General features: G+C 41.5%; 1 long non-coding RNA gene across 1 annotated transcript in view; it reads right to left on the bottom strand.

Annotated features, from left to right (window-relative positions):
- The window catches only part of LOC310746351, a 36,461-nt gene extending 20,926 nt beyond the window's left edge, over positions 1-15,535 (bottom strand). Inside the window, exons 1-2 of the long non-coding RNA XR_014540661.1 lie at positions 13,702-15,535; positions 11,534-11,595 (exon numbers count right to left, since the gene is read on the bottom strand). This is a non-coding gene — a long non-coding RNA (uncharacterized lncRNA). The remainder of the gene's footprint in view (positions 1-11,533; positions 11,596-13,701) is intronic.
- Between the last annotated feature and the right edge of the window lie 2,984 nt (positions 15,536-18,519).

The following is an 18,519-nucleotide window of genomic DNA, read 5'->3' as shown; positions in this document are numbered from 1 at the left end:
CATTGAACTCTGATAATGCCTCTTACTCCCTTGGGTGAAGGATAAAGGATGTGGGGGGGGGGGGAGGTTGGCAAAAACTAACTTATTGTGCGAAGGTAAAATTTACAGTGATTGCTTCACCCCATTTTGCCTCTGGCCCTGCTCACTATTGACATGCCGGCCTGGATCGAAGGAGGGGGCAAGAGACGGAATTGCCCCAGTTGGTAGGTTGGCAGGGTAGCTAACCTTATGTTCCAGCCAGGTTCCACTTATTAGAAGAGGTGGGTGACCATAGAAAGGCCTGCCTTCTTGCTTATCCAAAGAAGTGTATTAGGGGGTTCAATTTATTAATTTTGTGGCTACATGATAAAGGTTTGACATGTATACACACATATTAGCAATAAGCTTGTGTTGTCATATATGATTATTATAACTCTGGTTCAAGATGCTTGATATAAGTGAGGAGCTTTTAGAAGAATTTTAGCTGTAACTGTCAGGTTGCTGGAACAGAAAATAGGAACAAAAAGGGAGAGAACGTTCTATAGCTAAAAAGGAGATGTCAGCCAGTTTCAGGTGGCCCTGTGGTTACGAAAAGTCACCAAGAACACAATGTAGTGATGAAAACCTTCTGCTGAACTCCTTGCCTTTTTGGTGACACCAAGGCCATGGGAGTCAACCTTTCTGCTTTGCTGAAGACCCTGTAAGGGCAAAATGTTCTTGCTCTTGTATGAAAGGGTATGTTCAAGATCCGTTCGTTATCTTTCCAGCTAGTAATTAAAATGCCCAATTAGCATTTAACCATCTGTGTGTTGATTGTGCCTTATCCGTCCGGTTGATGTCCTGTTAATCCCCCGTTCCCATCTACAGGTTTGGTGAGTTCCTGAGTGTGAGCTGTGACCCCCTTTGGAGTTATTGAATGATCAATAATTTTAATCCCGCCCCCTGCCTCAAAAAGGAAGGCGAGAAACAGCAGTGGTGGGATGGGACACAAACCTACAGGCTGCTTTCTCTTGGCAGTGATGGGAGGGACGAAAGGGAACAAAGCTCCCCATTATCATCATCTCATGGCTGCTGCCATCAAGAGAAGGAAGCCTGCATGGGACACAAAGGGAAGCAAGGTTTACTCCCTTTTGTGTCCACACTCACCCTGCCACCAGAGCAGACTTCCTTCTCTCAGTGGTGGTAGGAGAGTAGACAAGTGAACATGAAGCTACAGGAGAGAGGAGCAGCAGTATAGACTTTTGCTCCCTGCAACAGCAAAATGTAGATCCTGCACTGCTGAAATATGGTCCAGATGGAGCCCTCAGGGTGAAAAAAGGTTCCCCACCCCTGCCTTAAGCTCTGCTTATGATTGATCCACCCTGTACTCTACAAACAGAGTGGAAGATAACATGCTTCATGTAACCAGATCAAATAAAGCCAGAGTGGCAAAATGAAGCTTCAGCTAAAAGTTCCTCATCTACCACCTCCAAGTTGGTTTCCTTGAAATGCTTGTAGTATGGAAAACGCGCGCGCGCGCGTGTGTGTGTGTGTGGCTCTCCCCTGTCAATCACTGTTTAGAAACGTCACCAATAATTTGTACTCTGGAAGTGCTTGACTTACGGACCCCTGGGTCTAATTGGATCCGCTGATTTCGGCTAAATCCCAATCTGTCAACAGCTCAGCAGTAGGTACAATATTGAAACTCTAATTAATCTAGTAATAACGTCAATTTGCCAGACTGGGTTTTATTTCTTTTTTAAAAAAAAAATCATTATTTTCTGTGATCTTTGACTGAAAAAGCTAGAAGGCTAGCTAGACGCTTTTATTTTTCTTACCTGATCTCTTTATGTGTGTTTTATGTAGGTAGAATTGCCAACAAACTAAGCCAGCATTACAAGTTTTTTTTTTTTTTGTTTTTTGGGACCAATCTCCAGAAAAGCAAGAGGTTTGCTTGTTTTATCCCTCAGAACTTGGGGTTTGTTTGAATTTCTTTTAGCCATACATAAGGTAAAGGTAAAGGGACCCCTGACCATTAGGTCCAGTCGTGACCGACTCTGGGGCTGCGGCACTCATCTCGCTTTATTGGCTGAGGGAGCTGGCGTACAGCTTCTGGGTCATGTGGCCAGCATGACTAAGCCACTTCTGGCGAACCAGAGCAGCACACGAAAACACTGTTTACCTTCCCGCAGGAGCGGTACCTATTTATCTACTTGCACTTTGACATGCTTTCGAACTGCTAGGTTGGCAGAAGCAGGGACCAAGCAACGGGAGCTCACCCTGTCATGGGGATTCAAACCGCTGACCTTCTGATCGGCAAGTCCTAGGCTCTGTGGTTTAACACACAGCGCCATACATACAGTACACCTAATGTGAAGAGACGGTTTTTGCATTTGCCCCTGACTTCAAATCTACTAGAAACTACAAGGTGTTGTGTCCTGAGCTTCTCCCCATGGTTTCTTCTGGGACATACCCAAGTAGCAGATAATTTTAAGAGTTGGGAATTATTTGGGAGATCACAAAAATCAGAAAAGTATCAGAACTGGGTCTACTTATGGATGTGTTAGTTAAAAATATGTGAAGAAGACACTTTCTTATTCAGTTTGGAATCCCAGGATCCAGGAATGAGAAAGGTCTCATTTCTTTGGCCCTCAGAACTCTCCCCAGGCCCCACTCCCTCACTGGCCCTTATCTGGATAGAGGATAGTGAGGGGTGTGTCAGGGTGCGCAGAAACCAGACAGTTGTACAAAGATGGGAAAAGGCATTTCTTGCTCCACCCCCTGTTGCCGCTGGTTCCACTCACCATTGGCATGTGGCCCTCAGAAGGTTGTGCAGAAGGGAACATGGCCCTTGGGCCGAAAAAGCTTTCCCACTGCTGTTTTAGGATGTAATGCCATGCTGTTTTAAGAGGTTTCTTACATAGATACATAGATGGGCCCCAAGAAGCAATAGGTTCAAAAACTAGGATTGTCCGAAGTCACATTTTTTTCTTTTTCAAATATAGTTTTTCGGGGGCGGGGGGGAATTATTACAAAGTACTCATTTCTTAAAGCCTCTCCCCTGGTAATTCCAGTATAAGAACATTCCCAGTAGGGATGTACAAGCACCCCACTGCTCACCCCAAAATGGGTCAAGCTTTTGCGAGTATTACAGACGAAAGGTCTCTCTGTTCTATTTGCAACAGTGAGTGGCAAGATGCTTTCAGGGAGCTTACAAGTAGGATTTGAAGGCAACTGGCCTCCCCTGTTGTTTCTCCCCAGCATACTAATCATCTAGTATTTATTAACCCCATGTGAGTTGCATTATATTACCACATCAGCTACAGTCAAATCCTAGGAAATGAGCATGTCTGTAAATTAAGATGGGAGAAAGAATGGAAGGAGGGCAATGTTAGAAGAGGCACAAGGTGGAAATTCATTAGCAACATTTAGATAGTAACTATCTTATAAGTGCTGCAATAAGCATCCAAAGCTTGAGGGGATTACAGAATCAATTGCCAAACACACTGAGTTGCCACTTATAATTTTTGATGCATTTGTAGGGCAGTGAGAGACAAATGTATGCACAGTTGAAATGATTGACTGAGAGGCTAGCTGTATTTGTACCCTTGAGATTTCTACACGCCCCCCCTCAAAAGTTTTCCTAACGAAGCACATGGAACCTATGAAGAAGCGATGTTGCTTAATTAGTTAATGTTTGTAATGTAAATGTTGATAAATTAGTTAATAGGCTAGGCTCACTCCCAGAAGAGAGACGCTGAAGTGGTAAGTCCACAGGGATTTGGGAATGGAACAATCTGAGATTGCTGCAGTGGGGGGGAAATATATTTGCTGTGATGGCCTTTGTGATAGGCAGCTGTATGTGAATAGAATTCTGGGCTCATCTCAATTGCCAGCAGCCCTGGTTTTTGGGAAGAGAGCAAGGGAAAGAAAATGGTCATGCGGCAATTTCTGTGGCTTACATTACAATGGAATGCAACAGTAAATACTATTTATTGTTTCAATAGCATTTTGAAAAGCTAAAGCTTAATATTCCACACTATTCCAAACAATAAGAAATTCTGGATACTATATTTTTCTTGTGAGAGGATATGGTAGTCTTATGGCTTGTGTGTGTATGTCTGTGTGTTGATGCCTGTTTCTTTCTGAATATTTAAGCCGAGCGTGACTTTTACAATTTATTAATTGCCTTTTAAACTGCCCCCCCTCAAGGTAATTTACGCATAAGGCAACACCAAACACAAAAAAACAGTAAGTACACTTAAAACGAAACTGAAACCCTAACAAGTGGACCCTTGAGGTAAAGACCAGCTAGGAAAGCCTGTGGGGACAAAAATATCTTCAACTATATGCAGAAAGTGCAAACAGTGGGTATCTGTTATATCTCAATAAGAATGCTATTCCACAGAAGAGGGGCTGCCACACTAAAAGCACACCAGCAATGCAAGTATTTCAAACAGCATCTATTCTGTCCCTACTGATCCAAAGCAAATAGCATCTCCTTCAAGTCCCCCAGACAGCAGCAAAAATGGCTTCTGAGTTGAGTATATTCCAAGCTCTGAAGCTCCCTCTCTCCAACCCCTACTCAGGTAGGTGGGATGTGTCCCAATTCCTACCTACTAGCCATCGAAAGACAGTGAAGAAGATATTCTAGTCCTCCAAAGAAGCATTTAAACTAAAGACTAGACTAGAGCAGAGGTGTCTAACCATAGGCCCTTCATACATTGTTTGTCTATAATCCATGAAGAAGAAGAAGAGTTTGGATTTGATATCCCGCTTTATCACTACCCGAAGGAGTCTCAAAGTGGCTAACATTCTCCCTTCCCTTCCTCCCCCACAACAAACACTCTGTGAGGTGAGTGGGGCTGAGAGACTTCAGAGAAGTGTGACTAGCCCAAGGTCACCCAGCAGCTGCATGTGGAGGAGCGGGGAAGCGAACCCGGTTCACCAGATTATGAGTCTACCACTCTTAACCACTACACCACACTGGTGATCATTGGCCAAGCTGCTTGGGGATGATGGGAGTTGGAATCCAAACGGATCATCACAGGTTAGACTAGAAAAATTGTATTCTTAGCTTGCTACCCTAACTGTTGTTTGTAATTCCTTTGTATATATTACCATAGCTATCCTGTGCGGCAAGTCAGGTAAAGGCAGCTTTCCCCAACCTCTCCAGATTTTGAAGGCTATGCAACTTCCACCTCTACCATCCTATTGCTAATGGTAAGCCTTTGGTCAGTGCTGGCTGGCACTGATGGGAGCTGAAGTCCAAAATATATGGAGGGCACCAGATTGAGGAAGGCTGGAGAACAAATCCCATTGCATGCAGATGGTCCCAAGTACAATCCTTGGCAACTCCAGGTAGGGAGATGATGATTGGCTCGATGTTAGGCAGTAAGCTTCATGACTGGGTGGAGATTTAAGCCTGGGTCTCATCTGCCCTTGCCTTACACTCTAAGCCCCACATCATACTGGCATTGTGTATAACAAACTTAAGAGGTCAGTTCAGTTTGAAGAATTTAGTTTGCCCCACATTTTTAAGCAAACTGACCTAATTTGACCTTCCAAATAAATACACTGATAAAACTATAACCTTCAGATTTTGCACATCTTTGAATTTTGCGATAGGATTGTCAAGAAGAAGAAAAAGTACCAAGTTGTATAAAAAGCTGTATTTTTGGATAACATACATACATGCATAAATTGAAATTTTTAAAAAAGTATTTAAATGTGAATTTTCATATGGACTTTTAATTTTTTTAAAAGAAAAATAAATAACTTGCAGATTAGTGTGGAAATGGGATGGAACAAAACTGACACAGAACAGGAAATAACTGATCTCTCCACCCCTAGGTACAGTGCAGTTTATTTTATATCGTTCCAGATTGGAGATTTAGAAAATATTTTAACTGCTAAAGTAATGCTATGAATCTGTATGCTAAGGGAATGTGGTGTAGGAAGAGCCTTTGGGCTCTCACTGAGAGGGTACCAGCTGCTTGCTTACCTTTAAAAAATTATCCTGGAACTCCACAGAATGGGGGGGGGGAATCAGGTTTCTTTTTGGTGTGGGGCAGGATGAAGAAGGGAAAGAGCAGAGAGCAGGAAGTGTAACAACTTCTCAACACTTCTCTGCTCCAACTCATTCCTTTCAGACACTGTTTTACAGTGAACAGGAATGTTGTAATGCGCATGTAACATTTAACCAAACCCTTCCTCTCGTCACACAAAACCCCAAGGAGCAAGGAGTGTTTGGGGGCTGTTATGAGGAAAAATTCCCCCAGTGAAAAAGGAAGGTGGGGGAAGCATATATGTGTGTGACAGAGAGCAAGCGAGCGAGAGAAGGAGAAAAATGTATCTCTTGGCAAGGCTGGGCTGCATGATCATTGTAGTCTTTGGCTACACCATAACCTAGAAGAGTTGCCATGGGAACCATTGCAAAAGAATTAAATATATCAAGGGGCCTTGATTGTGAGAAATGGGTGGAAATAAGAGAATTCAATTAACATAGAAATGGTGTTTTTGTTTGCTCCCCAAGTCACGGTAGGAACCTTTAAATTCACAAACATCTAATTAAGAGGAAAAGTTGTAGTGAATGTCTGTGAGGCCCATTCAGAGGAGCATGATTGCTCTATAATTGAAGCAAAATAAATAGTGTTTTATTTTTCAAAATGAAAATTAAATGGTTCAGATTCTTTTGTGTTCCACTCTCCCCTTGAACGTTATTCTGTATTTTGCTGGTTGGAGGCGGACCAGCTGCTTTTGACCTACAAGAGGAGCTCACAGGTGCAATGGCTGTCAGCCATGCGGTAGCCAAATGGGTTCTCCACCCCCCCCATACTTTAAGTGGGAGAAACATTTAATTCCCAGTTCACATATGGGTGCAAATATCTGCGAAGCCTGAGTGGGAACAGGTGGCAATCTGTGAGGACGAAGTCAAGACAGCTTTTCATTATTTCTGATGCAGGGAGTTGCCACTTAGGCTGGTTTCTGGGAGTGAAAAAATAAATGCCAACTTGGGTCACTTCAGGATTATGCATTTAAAACACTATCATACCACTTTAAAAACCATGGTTTCTCTCATAGAATCCTGGGAACTAGAGTTTGGGAAGGGAATAGTGGCCTCCTTACAGCTCTCAGAATTCTTAATGGATCTACATTTCCCAGGATCCTTTGGGGGAAGTGACGACTGTTAAAGTAGTACAGTGGTACCTCGGGTTACAGACACTTCAGGTTACAGACTCCGCTAACCCAGAAATAGTACCTCGGGTTAAGAACTTTGCTTCAGGTTGAGAACAGAAATTGCGCGCCGGCGGCACGGCGGCAGCGGGAGGCCCCATTAGTTCAGGTGGTAGCTCAGGTTAAGAACAGTTTCAGGTTAAGAACGGACTTCCAGAACGAATTAAGTTCTTAACCCGAGGTACCACTGTATAATGTATACCCTAAAGATTTGTGCAGAGCACCAGGGAGGTTAACAAATGCTCATAACTCATGGAACACTATGTCAAAGGTTCTCCTCGTGTGTCAAATATCAAACTGTACTGGATCTCCATTGAAGGGATCCATGGTGATTTCTTCTGGCCTGTGGGAGCTGAGAAAGACAAAAGGGTCCATGGCTCTTTCCTCAGCAAATTCAGTGGCAATAGCTCAGTGTGCTCCTATAGTAAACCATCTGTCTGAAGATACAAAGGTTGATGCATGACTCTAGACAAGGAAGAGCTAGCATGGCTGCACTCCACATGTTGCTGGGTTCCAAGTCCCATCAGCCCAAGTTAGCATGGCCTCGGATGATGGAAGTTGTAGTCCAAGAACATCTGGAGGTCGCCACATTGACTAAACCTGTTCTAGACTACCTGAAGCTCTCTTCCTAACACGATCCACTTATCACCTTTGTGACTGTTTTCAAGAGGGAAGCCTCTGCTTCTTGGGGTTCAGCAAAGGCTGAGCTCAATTCAAGTGTGTAGATTGAGCTGGGTCTAGCGCAAGTCTGCCCATTCGCACCCAGAGTGCTTATAGTTTAGTTATTTCATAAAACCATTTATATACCACCACCCCTTTGATTTAATAAGTTTTCAGGGTGTTTGTCAACAACGTAGCAAGACGTCCATTAATAATACACAGTGCCACAAGTAGTTTATGTTCTGCCATATCGTCTCATATTTCCATTGTTTGACTTTCTGGCAATAGTTAATATATAACTTTTTCGGTATTATGCATATTGGAAAATAAATAAATAAAGTGCAATGAATTAAAAAACGAATGGCTTTGTGCCTTTTGATTTAGGAAGACGAGGGGAAACGTATGGAAATGAGGTGGGGGGGGGGACTTCAAGCTCTTGTAATTATTCAAGGTTATATTTCAATGTGAATCCATGCAAAGAATATCCAGTGCTGGAAGTTTTCTCTCCATAACATTTCCTCCACCACCCTCCCTGAGCTGTTGTATTGTTCACTTTATTATAGCTGTCACAGTCTGTTCTACATCCAGCATGATTTGGATCCCCAAAGATTCCCACTCCCAATAGCAAACATCCTGTAGTAGTGACCCAGCTTCAAAAACAGGAAATTTATTTCTTAAACAATACGCTATCTGTTCCATTTTAAGTTGTGCCATTTCCAGAAAGACTCTGACATGAAAATCAAGTAATGTTTGCCTAACATTTGCTCTAATCTCCTGGTAACTTCCAACCAAGTCAAGCCTATGATTGTGTGCTCATTTTGAATAGCAACCAACCATTTCTTCATCTTCTAATCAATACGTACTAAATAATAAGTAACAGCAAACAACATCAAATCAGACAAATATCAAAAGGTCACTGCCCATCATTCATTTTCTGTCTGCCAGTGACTTGGCAGGGCTCAATTTAATCAACTATTGTTCTAATATTTTAACCCCTGATGGGCTCTTACTAAGTCCACTTATAAAGGGGTTTCTCTTGTTTAATCTCTCAAGCAACTGGATTTTAATGGGTTGGTTGATTAATTTAACCCATTAAAATAAATACCACTTGATGCCTACACAAATGACAGCTTGATAGTTCCTCTTGATTGCAGCATGTATTGATCAAGAGCTTTTTGTCTTGATTATATAACACGGACAAATAATTTATCATTAAAGACAAATTGCCCCATCCAAAGATTTCCTAGAAGGGTGCCTTATAACAAGCCAAACCATTTCCCCATCTACTCTAATGCTATCTATTCCCACTGACAACAGCTCTCCTGGTCCCAGGGAGATTTATTTTGTACAATCTCCTACCAGATACCTTTTTAACTGGGTTGCCAGGAATTGAACCTGGGATCTTCTGTATGCAAAATTCTGACCACAAGATCCAGTTCTAACCCAATTCAGCACTTTGATCTTACACACTTTAGAGGCTACCTGATTTGGTTCAGGTCTGAATCCATATGATTTGGGGAAATGAAGCTTTGTGGCTTCCCTATTAAGAGGAAAATTTAAAAGTGGCTACAACTTTTTTCTCTGTTGGAGAGAATTGGGTGAAATTTGCAGGCATAGCTCCCCCACCCCTACCTCCACCAGTGGATAAATGTACTTTGCTACAAAGTACAAACAAAAATGTCATGGTTTCTGTGCTGGACAGCTTTTAAAATGTATTTTTAAAATGTCAGGCAGGGGAGCCCAGCAACTTCCTTCCTTAGCAGGTACTGAAAGCACTCGGCTGCTCTCATTCTAATAAGGTTGCACAGAATAACTTTACAATACAATGAGCATAAACTGAGATCGTTTTTGTCTGTGCCTGACCTTGGTACTACACTAGGGGTGGGGAATGTTTTTTAAGACCAAAGGATACATTTGATGGCCATTTTTAAACCACCACCATTTACAGATATGAATAAATTGCTCAGACTTTTGCTGGCTTGTATTGTAAAAATGACCCCAAATAGTCCACTCAAACTGTTACATTTACAAAATATTGAGCTTGCCCCATAAAGAATTATAGGGATGAAGATTCAGAAACCAAAGCTACAGCATTAATGGGGATGGAATGACTTCATTACAAAGACTCAGAGTGGGTGGGTGGTTGTATGTATGTATGTATGTATGTATGTGTGTGTGTGTGTATCTAGATTCAGGTAGATAGCTATGTTGGTCTGACATAGTCAAAATTAAAAAATTGTCTGAAACCAACTAAGTTTGTTCTGGGTATAAGCTTTCGTGTGCATGCACACTTCTTCAGATACTTCTTAGTGTGCATGCACACGAAAGCTTATACCCAGAACAAACTTAGTTGGTCTCTAATGCGCTACTGGACAATTATGTATGTATGTATGTATGTATGTATGTATGTATGCATGTATGTATGTATGTATGTATGTATTGATTTGATTTGATTTGTATGCCGCCCTATACCCATAGGTCTCTGTCTCCCCTTTCCCAATATCAGCCATTTATTTATTAAGTTGGTTAGTTAGTTATTGGATATTTCTTACCTGCCTTTCACCACAAGGCCCCAGGGTGAGTTTACAACCATATCATCATTCAATATTAAAATTCAACAATGCAATTTAACAAAGCAAAGAATTTGCATCAGAAACCCTTGGTTGCTGAAGGCCAGGAAAATGGGGTGTATTTTGAGAGACAACGGACACTTTGAAATGAAGCTGCTTGTTGCATCTCATATTTTGGGGGTTGCTACAGAGAATGCCCTCTTCTCCTGGGCTATCATCCCTCATGCTTCGGAGGCCATCAGAATTACCAAAAGGGTCTATGGGGAAGGAGATGATCCTTCATATATTTGGGGCTTTGGTAAGTCATTTAGGGCCTTAAACACCAATGCAAGCACCTGGAATTGAGCTCAGAATCTATTTGCTTGGAATGCCAACAAATGTAGGCAGCCTAATGCAGCTTCAAAAATCCCCACAAATCTCCATGGAATGAATGCACTGCTCAGCCTCTCTAGTGAATTGATTTAAGCCCTTGGGGTATGCTATCACAGGGAAACGATATTTTAATACCCCTCATCCTCAAGGGTCATGATATTGAGTTTTTCTATTCCGCCAAAGTGCTTTTCAATAGCCTCTTCTTTTGGCTCCCTTCATACATGGCTTGACGTTCGTTCTGCTAGATCCATTTTAAATTCTGTATTTGCCTGCCTCAAGGACATCATATGCATCTACATCTTAATGAGGTTGACTTCTATATCTGTGACTAGATTACTTTTCTCTCAGATAAATCATCACATCAGATTTTGTCAGTGCAGTTCAAATTTAGTGTATAGATGGCACTATCATGAGATATTCCCCTCATACACCTCTTTCCACACACAGTCTCTGCACTGAATAATGGAGATGAGTAACCAATTCCCTAGAGACTCTCACAGCAGCATTAAGGCAATGAACACCCTTTATGCTTCATGATTCCCCCCTTTATAACTCTGAAGGGAAAGTTCACAAGCAATTCATAGGACCACTCGTGCTGATGTTCTGACTCAGGTGTGCAGAAAGAAACCTCCTTCAAGTGATTTGTGATCTCTGGAAATGCTAAAAGAATGATAATAAGGTATTCAAGTCAGGTGATTCTTTACCGACTTATAAAATGCAAGTATGCTTTTACTTACCATGATCCTTTAGGGCATGGAACTAGCACAGAGGCTGCAGGCAACTTCTTGGAAGTTCAAATCTAGATTGACAGATGGTCCAGACTGGTCATTATTGGGTATATGCTGTGGTATCATCTGAACTCAGAATCCTTTGCACACAGCTATGTACACACATGGTGAATGTTGCGACAATTATGAATGAATTTTTTAACAACAAAAACTGCAAGGGAATTTTCAAATATTATTTTTAAGAGGGGGAAATCATTCCTGTATCTGCATACATAGGAAACTATACAGTATTGCATAAGCTGGTAACATGTGCACAACTTGCCAAATCTGAAAATAGTTTTGAATACAGGAAAAAAGGTTGGTTTGTGGAAAGTAGGTGTTATTATGGAGTAAGAGTTTTGCATAGGTTTTTAAAGCTGATAGACAGAAATCAGAAGTCTTCTTTACTTCTTTCTTTTCTTTCTTTTAGTTTTTATGTTAAAAATTGCTTGATATTTGATGTTGACTTCTGTGTATTGATTTTTCTTTGCTTGTTTTTTCAAGCTTTAATAAAAAATAACTTAAAAAATAAATAAATCTGAAAACCCAGAGCTAGGCAGGGACTGAATGAGGAGCAAAGCAGACATGTTGCATAGATTTGTGACTGGGGCTGCCGACTTTTAATTTTTTTAAAAAAGGATAATACTAGCAGCTTCTGGGTTTCTTGATTTGGATTAGAAACACTTCACAGGGGGAGGGATTTTAAACCCTTTCCCTTTGCTCATTAATATTCGAGTGATCTGGTATGAGCTATACAGGCAACTTTATGGCTTCTGTTAACAATCTAGGGAGATTCACTTCCATGTCACATCTAATTGTCTTACTTGGTTGGATGGGCCTGCGAAAAAGTAACAACTAAATCATTTTCAGCCTTGTCAGATACACCAAAGAGAGCCCAGTCCAAAAGCCATACAGTTCATTATAAAGCATGTTCCTTTGAGCACATGGTGAGCCTAGGAATTTGTTTCCAGTACCAGAACTAAACTGAGCTAACTGTACTTTCACCCAAACTCACGCCTGGTAACTTTCTTCATTTTGGCAGCCTAGTTTTGCTGTTCCCATCATTAAAGCAGTTGGGAGTTGGAAACTCTCGCTGATGTACTGCAAATCACCCAGAGATCTGCCAGCAGATCCTGATCTACCTTCTGCCCCTCTTCTGGCTCCTTGCTTGATGGAGGAAATGGAGAGCTATATGGCCACAGAGAACATCATACAGGAGCAGAACATTCCTCCATTCTGGCCAGCGGGATCAGTTCTGGTTGTGCAACCAGATGTCACTTAGCTCATCCAGCCCTGCCTCCTGGGAGAGAATGCAATCATGATGCTCCAGTTATTCCAGTCTGAGCTGGTAGGATTCTCAGGTCCAGTCTGGCATTTCAAAATAATTTTCTAAGGAGTGACAGTTTGAAGAACAGACAGGAGTCAGTAAGAGAATCAGTTGCTGGAAGCAACCCATCTGGAAGGGGCAATCACAGCTCAATCCCAGATAAAATGCGGGATGCTTCTCCTCCCCCCTCATCTTATTTTCTCAGACTCTGGAAGCTGTAGGCTAATCTAAAGTAATGGCAAATAGAACTCTTCTGTTTCATCTCTACAGTAGATAAACTAGTACAAAGAGACAGGTAAGGGGTACGGAAACTAGATAGCGAGGGTCTAATGCTCAGTTTAGGCGGCTGAGATCCTAGAAGATGATTAAACTCTCTAAATGGGGGGGAAATGTCATTTGAGCTTCTTTTTAATAATGTGATTCACATTAAGAGCATCCCTTTAATAGACTCATTTCTTCCTGTACCCTTCTCATACATTTTCCTGTCTAGGCATTTTGTTAACTGGAATTGCTTTCCTGGAGTCCTTTTTTCAAACTTTTCAAGCGACACATTAGTGAAGAGTCTTTTGTGATGATTTAAAATGCTGGCATAAATTTGTGTGTCCTCCAGCCTTTTGCTGGGGCAGAAATGTGAAATGAAAATACTGAAAGAGCTATGAGAAATAGAGGATATATTCCCACCACATAGAGAGCTTCAACTCTGCCTGCCCACTTCCACCCTTATCTGTATTTTTAAAAACCACCCCTCCAAGTGAAGTAACACAGGCATTTCCAACATGATGCCCATGGGCATCAATGTGCCCAGCAGTACCTCCTATGACACTCTGTAAATATCCCCTCAGAAATCCACAATGCTTGCTCTCCCTGTTCAGTTCCTTTATGTCAAGCCACAGTGGCCATTTAATGTTATGATATGCACCACAGCAGCCATTTTGTGATATGCCACACCCCTGCAGCAGCCATTTTGTGACCACCAAAGTGTAAATGTGAGGAATGACTGCTGGGAGGAGCACAGAGAGAAGAAACACCATGGTGCATCTGCAGCAGTACAACCAGACTCTTTCATTTGCTCCAGCTGCAAGAAAACATGTCTCTCCCATATTGGTCTCTTTAGCCACAGCAGGTACTGCAACTTTCCAACAGTTTGACTTCACCCCCCAAATGAGCACTCTTCAATTGTCTTCCAAGACAGATGGATGCTGACAACAACGTAACAGTGAAAAGATAACTGCATCTATGTATGGAGTTGGAATTGAAATAAGATAATAAACTGGCAGGTTGTTCTTGTTGTTTTAAAAAATAGCAGGCTGAAAAGGGGACAAATCTGGGACTGTTGGTGCTTTAAATATGTTGGTGGTTCCCCTTGAAGACCTGATTTGGGTGCAGTGAACCTTTGGGGTGGATCTGTTGGGATATCTAATGCTGTATCTCTTCTTATGATGATCCTGTATATAAAAAAATGCCAACAAGCCTCTGGGGACTTCATTTCAAAGGTGACCAAACCTGTGTAAGTGCTGAAACACCATTTCTGCTCACAGAGCTAGGGTATACGTAACAACATCTAAAGTGACTTCTAACAATACAGAGTGACCAACCACACCCAGTTCCCATACAGCAGGCATCGGGGGCAGGATTCCCAGGAAGTCCAGCTACCTTAAGGTCTAGCAACCCCACAAAGCTTTTGGCAAGGGGGAGGCAATGTAAACCACAGTGTTCTTGTAGTGTGATGCATTATCAGCTACAATCTGACCAATAGGTGGATCGTCCGTAGTGTTGCTTAATAACTATGTTTATTAGCACAATGTACCAAGAGTGTATCAGACTGTTGGACCAGGTTTACTCTCCTAAGTGAAGAAAAGTGCCAAAAGCGAGGGCCAAATTGGAGGAGTTGTACACCAGCTGACGCCACAGATGGAGGACAGAATACTGGGATCTGTTAAAATTGCAGCTGAGCCCACAGCTCCTCTCAGACCAAATCAAATTTGGTACTACAGTGCTACTTGCAGTTGACATTGCCTGGCAAATGTCCCCCACTGTTTTGCTCTCAAGAGATCCCTTTTGCACACACACTATAGTAACAGCTCCCTATGGTTATCTCTCATATAGAAAGTCCCTGCTTGCTTGTCCTTAAAGAATAGGATATGGGAGGCTGAGATGCCATTTTACAGCACTAGCTTCTGTTGGTGAGGGTATGCCAGTCGTCGTGCTATTCTCTTCAGGGTTTACTGACAGGAAAACTCTGGTTACAAACTCTTCACTGTGGAAATTGGTTCATTAACTGTGGCAGTGACATGAGAATACATAGCTTAAGGGAGGGAAGTTATAGTGAATACATTTAGAGACTACAGCTATCAGAGACCAAAGATGCTGATACCTTTATATAAACAAATAATGGATGATCCAGGAGCAGCAATTGCTAGGCAATTATTAACATTTATTTTCCACATTCCCTCTCTGTTCTGCTTCAACAGAAAAATCATAATGTTGGCCTGTTGTGTTTATGCCCAAGCTATGAGGCAGAATTTGGCTGAAGGCCTAGCCTAGGCCAAGGCCTAGTTGTATTGCTTCTTGCTCTGGATAATGGGAGTAGAAATATCTCTATCACAGTACCCTTCATTTGTTTTGTTCCTGAAATCCTACATTAAATGTTGTGGAATCATATATAATAAATGCAGTATGAATTACAAATGTGAATATCTTCACATAAATCTCTTCATTCTTTATTTTTGCTTCCCTGGAGGCTGATGTGTTACGCTCCATATATTCACTACCTTGTGCAGAGAGCTCTTCATCTAAAAGATCATAAACTAATGTTTTTCAACAATGGGTGCATATAGCCCCCATGGGTATGTGTCTGATTAGTAAAATGTACTCAACCCAAAACAATTAAGTCTGTCTCCATCTTGGAATAACAGCCAATGACAAAAGAGGAGAGGTCGGAAGAAGCTCACTGTGTGGAAATAGGAAACAAAATGGTGTTTGGGTTGCACTCATCCAGCATCCTATTATTGCAGGTACCATAGCTCAAACCTTTGCCTGCTAGGTGTGGATAATGTGTGTGCCTCTGTCTGATGTGAGTTGTGAGAGAAAGGTTATGTGCATGTCTTCCTATCTGAAGAGCCACTGAGATAGGTAACACTCTTTTTTTCCAGAAAAAAGCCATTCACTGTGTGAGTTTCATGCATCTGAACCAGAAAACTATTGCCTATGCAAAATGCAATAATATGCCTGTGCAAAAAGCCTATGCAAAATGCCGAACTATACTACTACTACTACTACTACTACTACTACTACTACTATTAAAATGTGTATCCCGCCCTTCATCTGTAGAACTCAGGGGGGTTCACAACATAAAATTACAATATAAAAACCATAAAATATGTAACAATAATAGTAATAACAACCCAATAATCCTTCCTCCCATAGCACACCTAAAAAGGCATTGGATGTCAATCAGCCAAAAGTCTGATTGAAGAGAAACGTTTTTGCCTGGCACCTAAAGGTGCATAATGAAGGCATCAATCTAACCTCCCTATGGAGAACATTCTACAAAATGAGCACTAAATTTGTGCTAGATTTCTTTTTTAAAAAAGTTCTCATGAAAATGTGTCAGCATTGGTGCAAATATCTCCTAATATATATTTTGTTTGTAGATTTGTCTCACCTACACATACACATTTTGCCAGCAATGTTCCTTAATTACAGCATTAAGTACACCTGGTTTGGTTAGGGAACTACATCACAGTTTTTTTGGAGAAGTGTGAATTTCGAAAGATAGCTGTGTTTTGGTTTACATACTGTTTTGTATTGTGTGAATTAAATTGAATTTGCATTAAAATGTTAACCGAACTGACTTTCTCTCCCATCCTTACTAAAAGGAGACTTGGAAGTTGGAAAGATCCAGCATAGCAATTGTCACCTTAATAAGCACAAAGTGTTCCTCGGTTTACTTTCATTATTCCATATAGAAGAGTGTCCATTTGATTATATAGACTAGATAGTATTGGAACTCAGAGAGTGATGTTTTCATCTTAAAGAATTGTGTATATATTTGAGGGATCTAATATCCTGCCCATCCGTTCAATGAACCCCTAGGCCATCTTACGACAAAACAAGATTTAAAACAAACTTGCCAACAAATTGCTGGGATCCTATGATCTACTGCACCTCCTCCATGCAATACATTGACAAACTTTTCTGCTTATTTTTGTTCTGGAGGATGGCTTTCTGTTTTACTTGATAAAATATGTTATCTTAAAACTGATGCTCCAAGTGGGACAGGAGTGGCTTTTAACATTAAAAATAAACAGGTTGGGGTTTTTTTAATTATTAAGCAAAGCTATGCTGTAACACCATTAAGAGTACTCGGCTTACTTGGAGACATAGCAAGAGCTAATATGAATTGGGGGGGGGGGGAGTAATGTGAAGCAAAGGTCTCCAGCTCAGTGTACATAATAACTTCCTTTCTGTTTGAAAGGTAAAGCCAAAAAATTTTGGCCAAGTTTTAAAGTTTTCTATTGTGAAGTATCCAGTTTACAAAATGTACTTGTATTGTACGATGTGCATGGTATTGTATTTTACAAAGGTATGTAATATTGTCTCTTGGCTGGGAGGAAGTTGTTAAACAATTGTATTTCTACATCTGTCAGCTCAAGGCTATTCAACCTTGTTCCAGTGGAAAATGAACATTTCAACTATTTCCTTCCTTTCATTTGTCCGACTCCCTTTTCAGAGTCAGACATCACCAGACAAGGCAGGGACTTGGGTGAATGGCTGTGGTTCCTTGGGAATTCATAGAATCCCACACCAGCATAAACAAACAGATTCCGGTATGAGCATTTTTCACATATTTTCTCGTACCTTCCTGTTTTCGGGGTTCTCGTGTTACCTTTGGGCAGGTTTTGCTCAGATGGCTGCTGTTCCCACATCTTTCATTCATGAGAACAATGTAAACATGTGAACTGGTAGTGTGTTGATGTCACCTTTGATTTCATCTGTGATTTCTAACAAATCCTGGAGCGCTACAGGTCTTGAAAGACATGCAGGTGACATCTGTGAGCCTGGATAGAGAAGCAGGGCAAATTTATTATCCACACGTGCAAAATCTGCCCCAACATAATATGAGGGTTGGGTTGCAGGCAACAAGGTGGGGAACTTACTTTGCTTTGAATGCCCTAGTTCTGAAATTCAGACTCTGCAAAAGAAGAACAAGGTAGCAAAGAATTAAGAGTTCTGCTTAAAGGAGAATTTTTCAGGAAACTGTACGTGCATCAGGTGGAGGAGCTTTTGGCAACAGAAGCTACCAGAAGCACAGATGAAAAGTCACTACAGTGGTACCTCTGGTTACGTACTTAATTCATTCCGGAGGTCCGTTCTTAACCTGAAACTGTTCTTAATCTGAAGCACCACTTTAGCTAATGGGGCCTCCCGCTGCTGCCGCTGCTGCTGCTGCCGCTGCTGCGCCGCCACGCGATTTCTGTTCTCATCCTGAAGCAAAGTTCTTAACCCGAGGTAATATTTCTGGGTTAGCGGAGTCTGTAACCTGAAGTGTATGTGTCAGGGAATCAGGAGCAGGAGCAATGGGGAGAGAGGAATTGGAGAGCGAAGGGGAAGAATCCGAGGGCAGCGT

Source organism: Podarcis filfolensis (genome assembly GCF_964270895.1).
Source record: "Podarcis filfolensis genome assembly, chromosome: 12".
In the NCBI taxonomy this organism is placed as follows: Eukaryota; Metazoa; Chordata; class Lepidosauria; order Squamata; family Lacertidae; genus Podarcis; species Podarcis filfolensis.
This window is presented reverse-complemented; position numbering and strand designations above follow the sequence as displayed.